An 8,307-nucleotide genomic window follows, 5' to 3' on the forward strand; every position below is an offset into this window, starting at 1 on the left:
TCTCCCAATCCTCTTCTGGATCATCCAAATGCTCTCTAGCAAACTTCAGACGGGCCTGGACATGTACTGGCTTAAGCAGGGGGACACGTCTGGCACTGCAGGATTTGAGTCCCTGGCGGCGTAGTGTGATACTGACGGTAGGCTTTGTTACTTTGGTCCCAGCTCTCTGCAGGTCATTCACTAGGTCCCCACGTGTGGTTCTGGGATTTTTGCTCACCGTTCTTGTGATCATTTTGACCCCACGGGGTGAGATCTTGCGTGGAGCCCCAGATCGAGGGAGATTATCAGTGGTCTTGTATGTCTTCCATTTCCTAATAATTGCTCCCACAGTTGATTTCTTCAAACCAAGCTGCTTACCTACCTTGTAGATTCAGTCTTTCCAGCCTGGTGCAGGTCTACAATTTTGTTTCTGGTGTCCTTTGACAGCTCTTTGGTCTTGGCCATAGTGGAGTTTGGAGTGTGACTGTTTGAGGTTGTGGACAGGTGTCTTTGATACTGATAACAAGTTCAAACAGGTGCCATTAATACAGGTAACGAGTGGAGGACAGAGGAGCCTCTTAAAGAAGAAGTTACAGGTCTGTGAGAGCCAGAAATCTTGCTTGTTTGTAGGTGACCAAATACTTATTTTCCACCATAATTTGCAAATAAATTCATAAAAAATCCTACAATGTGATTTTCTGGATTTTTTTTTCTCATTTTGTCTGTCATAGTTGACGTGTACCTATGATGAAAATTACAGGCCTCTCTCATCTTTTTAAGTGGGAGAACTTGCACAATTGGTGTCTGACTAAATAATATTTTGCCCCACTGTACCTGACAGTATACACCTGACAGTATACACCTGACAAGCAATGTTGTTAATTGACCATAGATGAAATAAGATGCAAATACGTCTGTTTGTTTTTAAAATCAAGACTTACATTTCCACCACCAATTAACTGTCTAATTGCCCATGTTTCACTGTGGTTTCTGATGACAAAGTGATTGAATTACAGTAAAGGAATAAATGAGCACATTCCAAACAACCACATAATGCTTGTTAAAAATGGTGTTCAATATTTGACAAGCATGTACCATAATTATCTTCTGAAGCACCTCATCCCAAATTGACATGAAAATTTGACCTTTAAAAAAATATTTTCTATCATTTTCATTACATTTCATTTTTACATATTTGGCACTGTTTTCGTGGCATCTGCTTTCTTTCCAGAATTTTTTTCTTTCTCCTCCACATCTCCAGCATTGCATTCCAACCAGTCTGCTTTTAATTATCTCTAATCAAACAACACTCTCAGCTCAGAGGAATGCCTCTGGCATTTTACACAGCTGAACCGTGACGCACAGTCCACAGCAACTCAGTGGAATACTTATCTGGTACAATAAAACTAACTCAGGTCTACACATTCCATTCCAGAACATTCACCACAGAACATTCAAACATGGTTACGTCATAGTAAGTTCTATTAAAAAGAAGGCAATTAGCTGCCATCGTTCGTTTGTAGAAAAAATTTAAAATATGTTTCAGTGTTTATTGTGTTTATTAAATCTGAGTAATAAAACTTCCTTTTGGTGAATAATGTTCTGAATAAGCCAGACAGTCCTTCCTCCCTTCCTGTGTTGATCAACTTCATCATTCTCACTCTGTGAAACACATTTCTTGATATTTCCTGCCAAGAATGTAGATGGTTGAAGCCACAGAATTAAATAGAGCACTATATTATAATGTATCGCTATGGTTGAAGCATTAAATGAGATATGAACTTAAATATGTGTCCTCCCACCGTCACAGGCATGTAGCTGAAACGTTGAGTCCCAGGAGAACTTCTGTTACATGTGAAAGCCTCACTTCGATGTGTAGTGATCTTCAGAGTTGGTTATTAGAAATGTCTCTTTATCTTGTAGTGTGAATTATAATGTGACCATAGGATTTACAAAAATTGTGTTTTTTTCTGACTTTAGCAAATGAAATGATAAATCATCATGATTTTTTAAATTTTTATAAACAACATGTTTTATTGTCACGTTACACCAGATATGTGCAGTGAAATGTATTAAAATATTCAGTTATAGTAGTACTAAGTACCCCTGGAGGAAGTTAAACTTAAGTGCCTTGCTCAAGGGCACATCAACATATTTGTCTCCTCGTCAGCTTGGGTATTCAAACCAGCAATCTTTCAGTTACTGACCCAATGCTCTAACCGCTAGGTTACCTATTGCCCATTAGCAAGAGGAGCCATGTCTAGCCCTGCTCTGTTCTCTCATGTTAGCTATGTCTCCCTCAAGCCTGCAGTTGGCAACTAGTGCTTTCTGCTTTTCAAATAGCTCTGTTTTTCACAGTAAATATTTTTGCCTCCCTCGGTCCGTTGATTCCCCTGGGTAAGCGTAAGAAAGCATTCCATAGATTCCTCAGAGGTCTTCCCTCCCACTGAGTTGACTTGTGGCAGAGCAGTGCTACATTTCAAAGCTCACAGCCTGGTCTCATTAGACTAAACGTAACATAGTAAATCCAGGACTCTCAAATTAGTATGATATGGGGAAAGAAGGTTACCTACTCAGTTGTACAACTGAATGCATTCAACTGAAATGTGTCTTCCACATGTAACCCAACCCCTCTGAATCAGAGAGGTGCAGGGCCTGCCTTAATCGACATCCATGTCGTCAGCGCCCGCGGAACAGTGGGTTAACTGCCTTGCTCAGGGGTAGAACGATATATTTTTGCATTGTCAGCTCAGGGATTTGATCCAGCAACCTTTCGGTTACTGGCCCAATGCTCCGCCCCGCCAGGCTACCTGGTAGGGTTACCAAAGTCAGATGGTTACTTAAGGCAAAAAACTAAAGTTGTGTGATTGGTCGGGGTGGATGGGTGGGCATATATTGCAAATGTCTTGCAACCAAAAGGTTGCGAGTTTGAATCCGAGCACAAACAACTTCAGCATTTCAGTTAATTAGCAACTTTTCAAATATTTACTACTTTTTAGCAACTTTGCAGCTACTTAGCATGTTAGCTAACCCTTCCCCTAACCTTTACCCTTTTAGCTAACCTTCCCCTAAACCTAACCTTAACCTTTTAACCTAACTCCTAACCCTAACCCCTAGCCTAGTTAATGTTATTGTTTATTCCAAACATATCATCATTTTTGCAAATTCATAACATGTTGTACGTTTTTACAAATTCATAACATATAATATCAATTGTAATTCGTAACATCTCATGCTAAATGGATTTTCTCGGATTTACGTACAGAATAATATGAAAAGCTTTGCGACGAAGTTGCAGCTCAGGCTGGAAAGCTGAGAAGAGTTGCATGTCTTGTACTGGTATGTCTCTGTTGAGCAGGACTGGCTTTAGCAAGCGGGCTAAGTGGTTTACTACTATAGTACCTGGGTCAGTCCATGGTTTACTAATATAGTCCCTGGGTCAGTCAATGGTTTACTATTATACTCCCTGGGTCAGTCCATGGTTTACTAATATAGTCCCTGGGTCAGTCAATGGTTTACTATTATACTCCCTGGGTCAGTCAATGGTTTACTATTATACTCCCTGGGTCAGTCCATGGTTTACTACTATACTCCCTGGGTCAGTCCATGGTTTACTACTATAGTACCTGGGTCAGTCCATGGTTTACTAGTATAGTACCTGGGTCAGTCAATGGTTTACTATTATACTCCCTGGGTCAGTCCATGGGTTACTATTATACTCCCTGGGTCAGTCCATGGTTTACTACTACAGTCCCTGGGTCATTCCATGGTTTACTATTATAGTCCCTGGGTCATTCCATGGTTTACTACTATAGTCCATGGTTCACTACTATAGTCCCTGGGTCAGTCCATGGTTTACTACTATAGTCCCTGGGGCAGTCCATGGTTTACTACTATAGTCCCTGGGTCAGTCCATGGTTTACTACTATAGTCCCTGGGTCAGTCCATGGTTTACTACTATAGTCCCTGGGTCAGTCCATGGTTTACAACTATAGTCCCTGGGTCAGTCCATGGTTTACAACTATAGTCCCTGGGTCAGTCCATGGTTTACGTTTACTACTATAGTACCTTGGTGAATAACACTAGGGTGATATCAAATCTAGGCCTAGGCGACACATACCTCAGGGGTTGTATGGGTAAGAGGTTGTGATTACATGACTGAGGTCTGAGCAAAACGTTATATTCAGTGTTCCTGAGCTCCCTTGGCATCGGCCCTCGCTGCACAGCTCAGAGCGGGGGGGTTAATTCCTGCAGGAGCTCTAACACTTCAGCAAGCCCAGTTTCCTCCATCCTCCTACCTCCACCCTTCTAACTGCACCCCACACCTCTACCCCTCCACCCTTCTACCTCCACCCCACACGTCTACCCCTCCACCCTCCTACCTCCACCCTTCTACCCCTACCCCACACCTCTACCCCTCCATTCGCCCCTACCTACCCCCCCCTTACAAAAAAGACGTGAGAAAATAAATAAATGTGGTTTTCGGACACATGTATAAACACTCATGTGAACAAATCACGTGAAAAATGGCACGTGCATTTTTTAAATTTGTTTTGCATGAGTCAGGCACGTGGTCTTCGGACACATGTGAAGTTTCACATGGATTTTCAACATATATACTGAACAAAAATATAAACGCAACATGCAACAATTTCAAAGATTTGACTGAGTTACAGTTCATATAAGGAAATCAGTCAATTGAAATAAATTCAATAGGACATAATCTATGGATTTTACGATTTTAAGTCTCCCGCAGGAGAAACTAAAGTCTTGACCATCAGACCAAGAGGGCCTACACTGGCTTTCTCTTCCAATGTACTGTATATTTATTAAACATTTCTCTCAATCTCAGAATATTGACTGTTCAACTCAAAATAGGGCTGACATGTTTTAAAATGTAATTGAGTTAATCACAGGATTTGCTGAGTTAATCACAGTTAATAACCTCTTAAGGATCGTACCCTTTTTTTTTCAAATTTCACCTAACTTGACATACCCAAATCTAACTGCCTGTAGCTCAGGACCTGAAGCAAGGATATGCATATTATTGATACCAGTTGAAAGGAAACACTTTGAAGTTTGTGGAAATGTGAAACTAATATAGGAGAATATAACAAACTAGATCTGGTAAAAGATAACGCAAACAAAAAAACATGCGTTTTCAAAAAAAAAAATCATAATGTTTGAAATGCAACAGAAAGGCCATAATATAATTTTGCAGTTTAGGCACAATTTAGATTTTGGCCACTAGATGGCAGCAGTGTGTGTGCAAAGTTTCAGATTGATCACACGAAGCATTGCAATATTGGACAATATTTTGTATCAAGTCTGCCAAATTGATACATTTAAAAGTACATAACTATAGATATAACAGTGTTGCTTCCGTCCCTGTCCTTGCAACCCTACCTGGGCTCAAACCAGGGACCCTCTGCACACATCAACAACTGCCTCCCACGAAGCATTACTACCTATCGCTACCCAAGAGCCATGGGCCTTGCAGAGCAAGGGAAACAACTACTTCAAGGTCTCAGAGCTAGTGATGTCACCAATTGAAACGCTATTAGCGTGCACCCCGCTAACTAGCTAGCCATTTCACAACGGTTACATAGAGAGCATACAAAAATGATATGGTAATGCAACATTTAACTTTACACACTCCCAGGAATGTCTTACATGATGGATCATTAGCTTATACACTAACTTTCACACATCTAGATGGCCGGGCGGGGTGGGTGTGGAGCCAGGGACAGCAGGGGTTCAATCTGTAGAACCCAGTTCCTACATTTGAATATAAAAATAGATTTTTATCAAACAAAAATATGCTACATTTTATCTCTGGGACTCTCAGGATGACAAATCAGAGCAAGATTACTGAATGTAAGTACATTATTTACCTTCAGAGGTGAATGCATCAAACCAGTTCCCGTGATATATTTTTGTTGTTGTGCACTCTCCACAAACAATAGCATGGTATTTTTTCACTGTAATAGCTACTGTAAATTGGACAGTGCAGTTAGATTAACAATAATTTAAGCTTTCTGCCCATATAAGACATGTCTATGTCCTGGAAAGCTTGCTGTTACTTAAAACTGTTATGCTAAAATCTCTTTGTAGAAAAGTATCCGTTACATTCCAATAACAAACACATTCACACATTTTTAAATACTTTTAGGCCTGTGTATTAAATGTAACAAAAACCAATGGACACCTAACAATAACAAAAGCAAAAAATAGCTAGCCAGGACAAAATGGCAGGCTAGCTATTGCCTAACACTAAGCTAGCTAGCAGTTATTAATTAGCATGCAACCATATGATTCACATTTCATAAAAAGTAACCTTTTAAAATACATATCTTTAGCATGGTCCGTATGTACACATGTAAATACACTCAATATGAGCCCTCGTTTATAAAAATAAAACTATTTAAGAGCCAAAACATTTATAAAGGATATAAAAAATAATCCGAAAAGCCATATTTTTCTGATTGACTTGCATACAAAAGTGAGCTAGCTAGTTACCTAGCTTGGCTACACTCTTGTAAATGTGAAAATCTCACTTGTTTTTCACTCGGTCAAAACAATTAAATTATACATCAAAATGACCAGAACACTCAACACAGTTTAGTTAAACATGTTATCTCTACATTTGGAAAATGTAACCATGCGTACAAACTGGAAAACAGGATTAAAAAAAACAAGGAGACATGGAGAGTTAGCTTCTCTGTTCTTTCCACTGGGCTTCTTCCAACGGTCACAGAACAACGTATGAAAAAGCGAGGTGTGAACTGTAGCACTAACAGTCTGAATGCCTCCCCCTGGTGGAAATGATAAGTATACATGTATATCGATACAACACCATGGAGGACTACAATATTAATGGTGTGGATGGCTCAGAAATAACACATAATTATTTTTAATACACTATAATGATTATACTCAGGTTGGCTAAATAACCTTTTTACAGAATGGCATTACAGAATTTTCTATTCCAACTGGAAACATTGCTACAGCAACATGTTAATAACACCACCTTTTCACATGTGAGGAGAATAACACTATTTTACCCCTCACATGTGAACTACACATGTAAAAATCAAAGTTTCACATGTGAGAAGGAACATTTTTACATGTGAAGATTTTTCACGTCAACTTGCAGTTTAACATGTGAAAGTTTTACAGGTAAAACTGAAAATTCTATTTTTTTCCAGTGAATGTTTTTCATATGTGAAAGTGCAATTCCACATGTGAGAGCGATTTTCACATGTGAAACTGCAAAAAATGTTTGTAACGGCCTCATCTCCTTGCACCCCTCCATCCCTCCACCTTAGGCACCATGATCAGAGACTGCGTGAACATTACAGAGTGGGCTTGAATTTACCCAGGAAGATCCCATTGGTTTGCTTCACCCCTGGCATTATCAATAGGATTGTAATGAAAGTTAACACCGTTGGACAAACAATCTGTTGGGCATCATGTAGGATATGTATTGTAGAGAGAGGAGAAAACTCTAGAGCCTAAATTCTCTCTGCACAAGCTGTTTTAATATACATTTACTAAATATGGGGAAATCATTACAGAGATGTGTTTTGGAGTATCTACATTCATGTATGTTGGAGTGGAGGCGTCCTGAGTGGCGCAAAGGTTTAAGACATTGCACTGCAGTGCTTGAGGTGTCACTACAGACCCGGGTTTGATCCCAGGCTGTGTCACAGCCGGTTGTGGCCAGGAGACCCATGAGGCGGCTCACAATTGGCCCAGCGTCGTCTGGGTTAGGGGAGGGTTTGGCCGGCCGGGATTTCCTTGTCCCGTTGTGCAGTGTGTCAAGAAGCAGTGCGACTTGGCAGGCTGTGTTTCTGAGGACGCATGGCTCTCGACGTTCGCCTCTCCCGAGTCCGTAGGGGAGTTGCAGTGATGGGACAAGACTGTAACTACCAATTGGGTAAAAAATAAAGAAATACATATATGTTAGACTCAATGGTCTGTGTCTAGAATGCTATTAGGAACTCAGTCCATCTTTAAACGTTCTCTAGTAAGTTGAAATAGCAGAATGCACAAGGTGCCATTTCTACATTAGGTATTGCATCATCAGTTCCTCTTGTCATTTCATACCTTAGAGAGATATTTAAAACGTGTCAGAAATGTCCAGATCAATTAGCCCATGTCAGCTAATGTTTTTTTTTATTTAGTTTTATTTTGTCCATGAATAGTATTGGAATAATAGTTATCATTCAACTATCAAATGAATACACATTAGACTCGGCAAAATGTATAGAATTGCAAGAAAATTTGCTTTAAAAAGGGAAAAATTATCTTCACCAGCAAGAGGGA

Source organism: Salmo salar, chromosome 10 (genome assembly GCF_965601325.2).
Source record: "Salmo salar chromosome 10, fSalSal1, whole genome shotgun sequence".
NCBI lineage: Eukaryota > Metazoa > Chordata > Actinopteri > Salmoniformes > Salmonidae > Salmo > Salmo salar.